The 13,780-nt window shown below is 33.8% G+C and overlaps 1 protein-coding gene and 1 long non-coding RNA gene across 7 annotated transcripts in view; one reads left to right on the top strand and one right to left on the bottom strand.

Annotated features, from left to right (window-relative positions):
* Window positions 1–13,780, bottom strand: part of LOC126765196 (uncharacterized) — a 461,867-nt gene that overhangs the window by 70,527 nt on the left and 377,560 nt on the right. The window lies entirely within an intron of this gene.
* On the top strand, window positions 38–12,653 carry LOC126765453 (uncharacterized). 4 transcript variants are annotated; one of them, XR_007668413.1, is made up of 5 exons: window positions 38–752; window positions 1,214–1,300; window positions 11,627–11,701; window positions 11,758–12,244; window positions 12,314–12,653. It is a non-coding gene; the product is annotated as an uncharacterized LOC126765453 (long non-coding RNA). The 4 variants fall into 4 exon arrangements; XR_007668415.1 differs by having other exon boundaries at window positions 11,627–11,854; window positions 11,919–12,244; XR_007668414.1 differs by having other exon boundaries at window positions 11,627–11,859; window positions 11,919–12,244.

Raw genomic sequence — 13,780 nt, 5'->3', positions numbered from 1 at the left:
GGCTCTCAGACTGAGAAAATCCCCCCTATTAGTCACGTGTAATAAGAGAGGACTGGGATATAGGTGAGGTGGACAAAGACACAGACATAAGACGGATCCAAACAGGATAATCGAGTGGGAGGTATTGTTAATTATACTCCGATGAAAAACAATGTCTATGCATCTGGTTACTTATAGATATTTAATCGGCAATCATGTTATAGATACAACTGAGTCTCGCTGGAAACATTTCCGACTTTTTCAAGAAGCATACATGGCATAGATCGAATATGAGCCACACATGTTGACTATTGAAAAATGAATGACGTGAGAACACTAGTAGTACTAAAAGTACTTTATTGGTAGACATTAGAACAAACTGAGATATTATATATACTTTTCTGTGAAGTGGAAACCGAAAAATACTCAAGAAATACAATTAAAATCTCTTAACTTATTTTCTCCACAGTGGAAACATTGACGAATGTTATAAAAGTGTGCACTTTGACAGCGCTGTCTCGAATCAAAAAGTTTCGTACATGGTTTCGTATCACGTTATACCGGGTTGTCGCTATCACTAACAGCCCTATTATGAGAAAACCTCACATCTGATTTGCGAAGAAAAATTTGTTTTTTGTGAAGTTATTCTTGCTCAAGCCTCACAACAAAAAGGCACAAAAAACTCACCGCATGAGGTGAAAAGCATTTTTCTGTGAACCAGCTGTCTTACAAAAAAATACAAGACAAAATAAAGAAGTGGACAACCAAGAAAAGTGAATAATTTATATACAAAATAATAAATTTTTTTTGTTCATTTAATTTAATATTATTATAATAATTTAATTTATTTTAAGGATTTCAAAATGTGCAAGAAAAGCTCAGAAGCAGTTGCAGAATTAATAGGATATTATTTAAGTATCCATAAATATCCTTTTATTCGCACATGTAATAAATACATAAATACATTTTTACATATACAATCTTGTCCGAATTATTTAAACATAAATATATATGTATATTTCTTTTTGTTTATAGTACTTAGAAGGAAGTAAAATGTGCAAACACCGTAAGCTATATATCTAATGTAATAGACAAATACATATGCATATATATATATATATATATATATAGACAACACCTTTGGAAGAATAGTTCTTCCATTCTATATTTCAATAAAATAATCACAAATTTCGTTAAAAATATTGAAATTAACAAAATAAAACTTTGCTTTCAGACATCGCAAATTGTTGAAGATATTGTCAGCATTTGAGCTTTTGAAATCATCTCAGCATACGGAAACCCTCACAAATAACAAAAATAGGTAAGCTATAGCGGTTTTTTGCCGAAGATATGTGAATGTAAAATTGTTAAAAGCTCTAATAAGTCTAACGTTTTTTTACCAACATAAGCATAAAATAACTCTGATATATCATTTGTAATAACCATTGATAATTTAAAATAATCGAAACGACCTATTTACTTATTTTTTGGACGATATTTGAACAAGATATTTAAATTTCATTCAAGTGGGTACATCAGCTGTTTGATATGTATGATTGTATTTATTTTTTTGAACAACAACAAAATGCGGTATGACAAAATAACCAAAGTTGACCAACCTAGACCCTTGTTTACAGATATGTGGTTGCTTGCTTATTTAAGGTTGGTACGCAGCTCTCAAGTAATTGCTCAAGAAAAAAATTATATTATTTCTCAAGTAATTTTGACAGGTGGTTACGCATTGTGAATGATCTACATTAGAAGAGCAAGAGAGAATAAACAAAGAAAACAAACTTTGTGCGTAATATGTATGTGTGTATGTGTATGGTAACATAAATATTTTCATTGAGATTTAAGAAATGTTGTTTTGGTAGGTTTTATACAACATTTCAAAATGGAAAATACTTCATAATAATGATTTCAACTAATTTAGGATGAATTTGACGATTACATCGAATTTCCTTCAAGAAACAATTGTTGATTTGATGTTTCTTCGTAAAACCAGGTTTGCCATATTCACATTTTACTGAAAAAAGTATCAAAAATTAGTACTAGATTTCTTGAGAGCTGCGTACTAGCACAAGTAAACTTATCGCGGGAAAGTTTCTTGACCGTTTCTCAAGCGTTTTTTTATATGAAGTTTTTACGTTTCTTAAGAGCTGCGTACTAAGCTTTACAGTGTTAGAAAGTCGCTGCAATTTTACTAAATGGTAGCACAAAAAATAAATAAAACTAAGCGAATGGCATTTCCATTTAGATTTTCTTATTGGAAAATCTGCTATTAACAGCTGGTTTTTGTTTACAATAAGCAAATTAAAACCAGAATAAAAAGCATCCAAAAGCAACAAAAAGAATCAAAAGTCTGCAAAAATCAACAAAAATCATCAAAGTAAGTAAAAAGATAAAGTACAAAACAAATATAAATTTTTTGTCATTTATTTATACTATAATTTCAGTGTCTACAGAAATACGAAAGCGCCGGCAAGAAAAGGAGGTAAAAAAATGGACGGAAGCCGAAATCAAAGCCGTGCTGTCCTATATGCAGGATCACCGAAACATCGAGGTCAGTTTTCGACACATTAGTTATTTATTTTGATTTAATTACATCTCCTTTAATTTCAGAAACCAACAGCGAAGATTTATTACAGTAAGTTGCTTGCAGTGACAAAAATTGGAGCAACGTGGAACGTCTTAAAATGTAAAATTCGCTATTTAAAAAGCCAAATGAAATCGGCAGAACAGTGGCTAAATTCCGCGGGCGCTGGAGTAGAGGATGGCGATGTGGAGCTGACTGTGATGGGTAGATTTTATATATATTTTAATATCAACTTTGGAATTAAATTGATTTGCTTTATTACAGATAAAGTGCTTAAAAGTTGTCCGCATTACAAGCAATTAGCGGACATTTTTGCTACCGAGAGGGAAGCCGAGGTGGTCGTAATGAGCCTCTATGCAATGGAACTCGACTCTATAGAAAATGTTGTGGATGATTTGGAAGACCCCGAACCCGAAGCGCAGGAAGAAAATGACATATCTGTATTGGCATCTGGCTCATCTCCGGCCAGCCCGTTTGTAAAAAAAATTAAGGCCAAACACCAAAACACTGCCATTGACAAACTGGCAACATTAGAAGCTGAAAGAATAAGCTTTCGAGAAAAACAGCTTCAATTTGAAATAGAAAAATTCAATTGGATGAAGCAAGTTGAAGCAAACAAACATGAAAATGAAAAGAAGAAGATCGAAAACGATTTCCAACTCAAAAAAATGGAGTTGGAGCAGAATGAAAGAATAAGGAAATTAGAAATGGAAATGAAGTATAAAAATAATAATATAAATAACCAATAAACAAATAAATAAATTTGTTACTTGTAATTAAAACAAAAATATGAATTTTCATTCAAAAAATAAATTGTATAGTGCTTGTCTTTTTAGTTCGGGGGTAGGTGCAACAATAGCATCTCCATCATATTGGCATCCATGGGCTTCGACACTTTGCCTTTCAAAGTGTGAAGAATGTCGTTCTTCCAAGAGTATGTTGTGCAGCACACAGCAGACAAGTAGCAATTTATTAAAAAATATTTGACTATCTCGGTCTTTTATTTTTATCTGCATTTGTTTCAAACTACAAAACTTTTCTTTAAGAATCCTGAAACAATTTTCGACTCTAACACTATACTGGCTGTGTACTTTGTTGAATTTAGCTTGTCTTCCAGAGTCTGCTAAAGAAGAATTGCTTCGGTATGGTGTTATTGAATGTTTTGTCAACTTATACGCAGAATCACCTGCAATCCACTCTGGAATTGGGGTAGTTTATTCAAAATTGTTCACGGTAAGGTGGTTATCGGGTTATGTGATTATTAGATTAAAAATAACCTCTATCTGTATGCTCCGTGAACATCCTATGCATTTGTATTTACTTATTTTTACACAAACAGCTGTCCATTGTTTACAATTTTAGTTCAATGAAATTCCTACTTATAAAATGCCTAAACAAAGTTTAAAAAGCAAAATAATCAAATTTAAAATAAGTTCTGCTATTCAGGAAATGGACTTTATTGAAGGTGTGTGCTTATTAAATAATCCGAATTTTAAGGGTTCAAAAAATGTGCAGACATCTTGCGCCCTGAACAGTGTCACAATGCAATGGATGAAGTATTAGAAGAACTGCTAGAGGATATAACTTTAATCATCTGTAGTAGACGGGGAGATGAACTCCATGTTCCGAAATCTATTCATTGGCGAGAAAATGCTCTGTGTTGCTTTGACGATGGAGATTTTTACAAATGCTGCGCGTCAGCAAATGCCAATTCGCTCATCTCCTATTTTTTGATGCTTTGTGATGCTTTTTATTTCGGTTTTAATTTGCTGATTGTAAACAAAAAACAGCTGTTAATAGCAGATTTTCCAATAAGAAAATCTAAATGGAAATGCCATTCGCTTAGTTTTACTTATTTTTTGTGCTGCCATTTAGTAAAATTCCAACAACTTTCTAACACTGAAAGTACATAAGCAAACAACCACATAATCTGTAAACAAGGGTCTAATACCATGTTCAGACCGACACTTAATCACACGATTTCGGCTGTTGAATGGATTATCCCACTAATTTTAAAAAATTTATCAAGATTTCGCCATACAAAAATGACAGATCCAAATCACTTCATTGAAATGATTTGAAACTGATCCACGCTAAATCTCTCTGTGCGACTCTGATTTTGCGCAATCTACTTGTCAGCACTGGAAATCTGTTACATTATCACAGCTGATTTAGACACTACAAAGGGGAAAAAATGTAAACAAACAATTTTTTTTAAAGCAATGAATCTAATTTAATCCGAAAATCGACTTAACAAATGAAAAAATGCAACCATTATTTCTATTATATGGAAAATATTAAAAAAAAAGCCGTCTTTTTATTTCAAAATACTATATGACAATCTTTTCTTTTGATAAATATTAAGCGATGTGAATTCTTGAATGACAATAACAGCTGTTTTTTGATCTTTCTAACGGCAGTGAGAACACTGTTGGGTTATGAAATGCTTAAATATAATCTAATCTTTTAAATTTTCGGTCTGAACATGGTATAAGTTATTCAAAGTTGGTTATTTTGTCATACCGCATTTTGTTGTTGTTTACTTAATCACATAACCCGACAACCACCTTATCGTGAACAGCCTAATTGTAATATTAACTTGCTAGAATAGGAAAAACGAATACACAATTTTCAAGAAGAATTTTCGCTTTTTTCTTTCAAGAAGAAGTTAGGAAGTTCTTTTGGAAGATAAGTTCGTTACTTGATAGGTTTATATTTTATAATTAACTAGTTGACCCCGCAGGCGTTGTTCTGCGTGAAATTATGTTTAAAACAAAATAAAAGAAAGTTGAATTTATATTGTGTTGAAAATCATTTATGTGTTTGCAATTTTTCTAAATTTTTTTCATTGGAATATAGCTTTATTAACAAAATTTTTTGGCTTCTTTTGCGGTGCGTAGGTTGGTGGTTTTTTAACTCGTGAAAACGCATATCATAAACGTATATCTGCCGTGTGAATATTTGCATTTCCAGATTTGTGCCACACTGTTCTAGCGATTATCCTTTTGTCCTGTTGATTGTCATTTCAAATGCAATTTTCACTGGAAACTGAATCCGTTGGAACTGAAATGGCAAAACTTTGGAACTCAAGGAAATTCGTAAAATCAAGCATTATGCCACCTTGTATTCAATAGCTGTGTCACAATCAGTGGGGGTTCCATTACACAGTTTCGGCGCATGAAGATTGCGAAACATAATAATGTTTGATCCAACTTTGAGACGCAAATGATGCTGCCGCATACCAAACCTCTCCAAAGAATTTAGAAACTCCGCTGGATAATTTATGGCTTCGTCTTCATTGTCAATGTCGATCGATCGATTTGTACGAGTGCAAACCTCCCGGAATTTGACTATGAATATTCTAGCTTAAGTCATTAACATCGGTATTTCGGCCGCTAAAATTGCGAATATTTGGATAATATTACGATAATTTGGATAATGTTCGGATAAACATTCGTGATGAGTTCATCTTTCGTTGAAGTGAATTGACAAAAGGCAGGTGGAATTCATATCAAACCACTGGAAGTATCAACCGAAATTTGCCCATTTCCAATTCTTAGCGAATACAAAGTAAAATTTCATCGGCAATGTCATTTTTGTTCGTATCCCATACTTGACACGGATTTTAAGGCTGATATGTTGAAAGGAAAAAAAAATCGCGAAAAGTGTGCGAACTTCAGTGGCATGCGAAGTAGCTATCGCATGGTCTATCTTTTGATTTCTGTGATTAGCATGTTATAAACTACCGCTAGCTGTAATTTATTATCTATATTGGAATACACTCTTTAGCCTTCTCCAAATGAACTGCGATATTCACAACAGTCGGAAAACGTTCATGAATTGCAAAAGTAAATATCTTACAAAACGCTTTATTACAGTACACGTATCGACCATTTGACACTTGATGATCACATCTCGTTCAAGGCCAATAATCGCCCACCGTCGTCTGATGAGCGACACCGATACAATGGATACCCATTATTTCCAGCTTGTGTTTCCGAAATAAAAGCACGTGGATTGTGTTTCGTGCATTTATTGTCAGTCATAAAGGCAAGGCAAGGTACACCACTTCGTATAATTCTGGATCTATCTCTGGATCAGAAATTTCCTCAGAAATGATTTCATAAATTTGATCTGGTGTAACCACCATCCACCATCCAAAGAGGAATGTATGAGTGCGGCAAACCTCTATTTTGGCACTCAACAGAGTACATCCAGCATCTAATAGCACCATATGTTTCGTATGTATGCTTCAAGATGAAGTCCATCAAACATCGTAGCTGTTGTTTGAAAAGTGCTGTGACATTGTGACGATCTTGCTGATTGATCCTTATTCAATAATTCCGTAATCTATGGTATTGACCATTTTGCATTGCAAATGAATATAACAAATAGAGAGCGATATTGTGATTTTTCGATATCTGTGATTTCAGTGATTGCTATTTTTAAATCACTGTGATTTTATATTGCTATTGCGATCGCAACTAAGTCGACGTTCAAACCGAGTCCTTTTGTTTTTGTGCCGATTTGACAGTGCTTGGCCGAATCCGGGTTCGTTCCAGTTACGTAGACCCGACTGTCGTGGGAGCGACGGAAACCTTTTGTCGTTATTGGCGACAAATTCCCTTTTGGGTCCTGTAACTGGAGTCAAGTTTGTCCGCTTCAAATTTGGTTTTAACATTAGTATTTAAAAATATTAGCATTTTAGCCTTTTCATCGTCTAAACGCGTTCGCCTTTCACTTATTATCATTTCAGCCGTAGAAAATAACCTTTCACAAGGCACTGATGATGCTAAGCATCCTAATTTTTCTCTCGCAATTGGTGACAGATATGGGTACTTATCCCTTTATAACTCAACTAAGTAAAAACGGAAAAACTGTATCGTTTCTAATAGATTTCGGATAGAAATGAAATACGTGTTTTATAGTTTAAACAATTTTTTTTTATTTGGGTGAAAACCAACAAAAAAGGGTATGTGACAGATATGTCACGTTATGTAACAACGTCTCTAAGCTCATTGAATAATAATATTTGTATTTCGTGAGTATTTACATGTTTTTTAGGAAGTGTGAAATTCTTTGAAGCAATTGTTTTGCTTGTTGTAGCATAAAGCCACACCACATTTTTCACATACCGTTTGTGATACTCCAACACATCCTGGACGCTTGCAACGAATTCGTTTTTCTGCCCATACCGGCCAGTGCCCAACTTGATCTTGCCTAACTGCCATAGGAGGAACATGTTGGGCTGGGCCCTTATGCTTTTTAGATTGTATCTCCGCTTTAATTCCTTTTCGTTTCATAGGGCACTTTGTATCCAATTTGCACAACACCGTGGCAACTTCTAAACGAAAATCATTTTTTTTCTTTATAAGCTCTTTTGTATAAGAGCCAAGCATTACACATTGCAAGGTCTAAAAAGTGATAAAATAGACAAACGTGCCATCGCTTGCTTCTTAGCAATATCTTATAGCGGCCCATGATGCTGTCAATGAGATCAACCCCACCCATGTGCCGATTATACTCGGCTACAATATAAGGTCTTTCAATATTTATGTACCTTTTGTTTGCCTTATCATAGCGGCGTACTGTGGACTTCAGTAGCTCACCAACGAAATTAGAAGCAAGAGTTACACTTTTATTGTTTTTCCAGACAACAGTGGCTATATCTATTCCTCGCACACTTCCAACATATTCTACGCTGTGACCACGGGTCTTTTTCGAAATATCCTTATCTGTTGGCAGTTTAGAGTCAGGTATCCTATTTCGTCGTATTGTTCCTAAACTAAGAATTCCTTCCTTGGCCAAGTATTCTATAAGTGACAATGACGGGAAATAGTTGTCGAAATAAAGTTTATAGTTTTGGTTCTTTGGAATATTTTTGGCCAGTCTCATGACAACATTTGAAGCAGCACCTAAATCTGGTTCTCCGGTTTCAAAATATTTTCAGTTCCAGATTCCACTTCAAAACTATACGCGAATCCGTTAGTGTCGCAAAGTACAAATATTTTAAATCCCCATTTTTTCGGCTTTTTAGGGTTATATCGTTTTAGGTTATGTCGAGCTTTGGTGGAGCAAATTTGCTCATCTACACATAGCTGACTTTGTAGCGGAATTTTTTTGCAAGTTTCGTTTAGTTTTGCCATATTGGTCGAATTTTTAAAAAGTCTATCAGCTTGGGGATGATCACGAGAAAGCATCTTAGAATTGTGAATACATTGTTTCAATTTTTCAAACTTATTCGCTGCCATTGTTTCATTTATGAAAGGTGTACCGATTTCTTTATTCCAATGTTTCGTCACTCTCGGGAGGTGCACCAAAAACATCATGTATGTTATCCCAATAAATTGTTGAACGTCGATTTCGGATACATGGAAACTATTGTTGGGTTCATTTTCCCTTATGTATAGGTTAGTTTGTTGGGCAATATGTTTGATTAATTCAAGAGGAAATATTTTTAGGAAAAACTGTATGGCTGTTTCCAAATCCAAAATATCAGCAGGCAGTTCTTCCTTTCCAGTGAAACGTATTTGATGTTCATTTAGTTCAATATTCTCTTTCTTCCAGACTACATTCATTTTTGGTTTAGGGCGATGTGACGATCCTTTCTGAGTGGCATTTGTAGGCATGGCTGATTCCTCTAAGCGAACGTCAATATCTTCCCTTTCGTTTTCCAAAAGAGCGCCATTTTGTTCACAATCGAGTTCAAAGTCTGAACTTATATCGCCCTCAGGATCAAAATCGGGATCTGTAACGCTATTATCGTCAGTTTCGAACCCATCTTCACTACTTTCATAATTCATCAACTCTTCAAGAATTTTACGCCATTCTGGTGAAGTATACAAGAAATCAACGCAAACAAATTTTTAGTGACCCTTATTACTCAATGTTACTGAAATGGTACAAACCTAAGCTTCACTATATATTGTCTTAGTGAACATTTTTCGTATTATCTTATAGAAACTAAACATAATAGTGAACTTACCTGGACTTTTCCACTAACTATTTTATTAAAACACTGAAAATTTTCTGATTTTTACCTTTCGGTAGTTGCAAGCACGTGCATTCACTAACTTTACCACAGCGAAAAAGAAAGTACCGTTTTATAAGTGATGCCAATACATAAAAAACCAGAGAATTTTAAAATTGAAAAATACGGAGTGTGACAGTGCTGCTACTTCATACTAAAAAGGGAAAAATTAATTTTCCTATGTTTTGTACCCTCTAAAAGGGTTTGTAACATATCTGTCACATGATGCTATAAAGGGTTATAACTGTTTGTTTTCCACCATTGTAACGAATTTTCTGTTCGGCCGATGACTTCGTCTTTCAAATACCTCTGAATTTCTATAATAGCTCTCGAAGTACTAGTACCTTTAGGTCTAGAGTTTCGAGACAGAAGATACAGGGGTTGTAAGTTGCTGGTTTTGAATTTCTCGACTTACCTCGGCAGTAATGCGGTTTTTTGCAATATCTGCTACTGTACCCTCAGAAAAGGCAAATATTTCTTTATCAAACTTTATTGTTGCTACAAACTACTAAACTTTAAAATATTATTAACATAAAATACTAACATTTCGCGTCATAAATTAGTTCGCACTTTTATAAACGGTATAGTTATTTAGACTACCTCATTTTTTTTAGTTTGCGACATGGATATTTGAATAAATAATGAATAAGAAAACCTTTTCAAACCTATTGAGTAAGAGAAAGTCGAAATTTGAAGCTACACTGGCAATATTTCGAAAACTGAATGAATCTGTTCAAGAGGTTTTAAATGATAGTTCCGATAGGTTAGAGTTAGGGATTAGTGATAATGAACCAAGCACCGGCAGAACAAGTGGCATTTTATGACAGCGATAACGATACCAATAGTAGATATTTGTTTGAAGAAGATTTTCAATGTGTTTAGAAGGTTGAGAACAAGTCAGATAAAGTGGTGGAATTGAAGGCATGGGCAAATAGAAATAATATTTCTCAAAATGATTTTGCCGACCTACTTAAAACTTTAGATAAAGTTGGTAGCTTGCCATTATCAGCGAAAACCCTCCTCGGAACAACGCGAGAAAGAGTTTGCGTTGAAGCCATACGTATACCAGAAGGAGAGTAAACAGGTAATAAAACTGTTCAATATTAGGTCCTTTACCTGTGATTCACCTTGCTCGCGCCTTAATGACTGCTCAAGTCGTTATCTGAAAGGAAGAGTTAGCTTTTCAACCAATGTGGGATGTATTATTAAGGAAATATTTACGTAATGAATAAGAATCTACGGTATTTGGCAAAATTTGTGCCATCCGAATTTTGTGGAATAACGCGTAACTTTAATGAAATAAGCAATTGGAAATCATTGGAGTTCGGACTATTTGTGTTATACTATATATGGGTGTATTTGTTTTAAAAGACTGCGTTGTCGGAATTCGATACTTTCATATGAGCAGTCCGAAGAACACGTATTAAATGTAGCTGAAAAAATTTTACAAGAATTTGTTAATTTGTTTTCGAGTATACACGGCGACCACTTAATCAGTTTTAATGTACACGGATTATTACATTAAATTGACTGCGTTAGACGCTTTGGCGCAATAGATAATTTATCCGGATCTAAGTTTAAGAAATATATGCAAACTTTAAAGAAAATGATAAAAAAAACGGATAAGGTATTGCAGTAATTAAGAAAGAATATTATGGGAGAAAGAATATGTTAGAGGGCGATATTTTTATAGGCCTTCTTTTATCTGAACCAGTTCTTCTGCAGATTAAGATATACTTGTAGTTAAAGTTTCAGGAAATGAATTAGATATTACATACATTATATGTGACCTGGTCTACGGAAAGGGGGCTTAGGTGTCAAAAAATCAATTTTCACTTTTTAGTTGATTCGGATGAAAGATGAGATTTTTAACAGCTGTTTCCCAGAAAACTAGTTTTCGCACGTTAGCTCCCTTTTCCCTTTTCGTAGACCAGGTCACATATAAGTATTTTTCCATACCTTTGGATGATAAGTTTCTTTTAGTTTAACTCTTTCATTAACTTTTTTATGACTTTTGATAGAATGAATTTCGATGGTGACCTTGTGGAAGAAATGGATTCCAAAGGGAATGCTCACAACCTCGAGCCCCCATAGAGGTTGTATTGACCATAAATATTTTGAATTTTTTAATAATATTTTTTTACAAATAAAGTGTTTAAAAAAAAATATGTTATAATCTTGTGTGCGTTCCTCCAGAATAACCATCGAAAATTGTGGTACCTTCACCATCGTCTAACGGCCTCGCAGGTGTAATGTATTATTATTATGTAAATATAGTAGTATTTGCTTTAAAAATATTTTTATGTATTTCAGATATAGTCCAGAAGCTGGATGCAATTGAGACACGGGTAGCAAAACTGATAAGTGGTGTTGATGACCGTCTCAGTGCCTTAGAAGGGCCCTAAAAGACAAATTTTATTAAAAAATAAAGCAGAAGCTAGATTTCATATTTTCATCTCCTTGATGCCAGATAAGGTCGAGGTGCAAGCGAAAAGTAAACTACGTATTGTGCGAATGCCGCGCCATAGCGGCAAAGACGCACCCCTCAATTAGCAGCATTGCAATTCTATTGCTTATGTGGAGCTCATTTCGAAACGACCATGTCATCGGAAGAGCAAAGGGAAAGCACGGATGCTTTGGTAAATATTTCGTTTTTAAATACAATGTGATTGTAATATAATTTACTGTCATTCACTTCTTCATAACAGATCCGGCTAATATTGAAGGTAAAAGGCGCAAAAGGCAGTGTTGACAGCGTAATGCGTGGTCTGTTTTCAGACAATGTAATGTACCATTATAATTTAGAGGAGTACAAAGAGAAGAAATTCCTATTAAGCTTAAGTGCGTAAGGTTAGTTTTTGATAGATCTTAATATTAACGTTTTTCTTTAGATATATTTCCCGACAAGGAAAAAAATACAATCTGTGATGAGTTTCGGATTTTGTGGCCTAAATCCACAATAGATTTAAACAAAAAAAATATAAACTTAAGGCTAAATTTTAGTTTTTGAATTATTTAAATTGTTAATTAATTTTAATGTATAGCTAAATGTGGATGTTAAAATAATTAAAGAAAAGTAAAATATTAACTAAATAATTTTTGAAAGTTATTTAAAATGAATTTTTCGGAACTAGGTAAAAGTAACAAATACGCTAACCTATGAATTGGTTAGAGCGAGCAAACCATTGAACATCAAATGGAGATGTGTTACTTTTTTCCCAATCTCTGAACAAAAGTACCAAATAGTTTAATATATGCAAAAGTGAACAATAATAAGTCGCTTATACGTTTGCTAACAAACACCCGTCTTGTAACGTTATTTTTGAATCATAAAAACAACACAATACAAAACAGCTTACTGTGACATTATGGATCCAATTACTTTTGATAAATTTTTTTTTGGCTGTCGATATAACCTTATATAATTTAATCATGATTTTTACGAGCTATATCTCATATTGCAATTCTATTGCTTATCATTGCACTTGACATTTAGTGGATTCTTTCCATTTAATTTATTGTTTACCGATATATTGCATATTTATGTACAAAATTAGTACTACTAATGTACATGCGTGAAAACTCTAGTTTTATGTATGTAATTATATATGTTATATTAGGGTGTTTTTTTTAACCTTTATTAATTTTTTTCAATCCTGTCACGAAATTTCCTTGGAAATACCCTAAAAAAATTCCCTGAAAAGGGAATTAATATTAACATTAAGAACTGGACCAAGGCACGTAAAAATGTTCCATTGAAAATACACTACAATCGTGATTTTTTATCTTTAAATTCCTACAGCTCACGTGTATTTTATGGCATCGCTTTGACTTTCGACGTAGTTGTAACTCACACCGGCGAGGTAGTACGGGCCCTAAATCCGATTTTTCCACGAATTTCGCATTGTTTGTATCGGGTGATTTTTTAAGAGCTTGATAACTTTTTTTAAAAAAAAAACGCATAAAATTTGCAAAATCTCATCGGTTCTTTATTTGAAACGTTAGATTGGTTCATGACATTTACTTTTTGAAGATAATTTCATTTAAATGTTGACTCATGTGGTTTCAACAAGATGGCGCTACATGCCACACAGCTCGCGATTCTATGGCCATTTTGAGGGAAAACTTCGGAGAACAATTCATCTCAAGAAATGGACCCGTAAGTTGGCCACCAA

The sequence above is a fragment of the Bactrocera neohumeralis genome, unplaced genomic scaffold, assembly GCF_024586455.1.
Source record: "Bactrocera neohumeralis isolate Rockhampton unplaced genomic scaffold, APGP_CSIRO_Bneo_wtdbg2-racon-allhic-juicebox.fasta_v2 cluster10, whole genome shotgun sequence".
NCBI classification, from domain to species: Eukaryota; Metazoa; Arthropoda; class Insecta; order Diptera; family Tephritidae; genus Bactrocera; species Bactrocera neohumeralis.
This window is presented reverse-complemented; position numbering and strand designations above follow the sequence as displayed.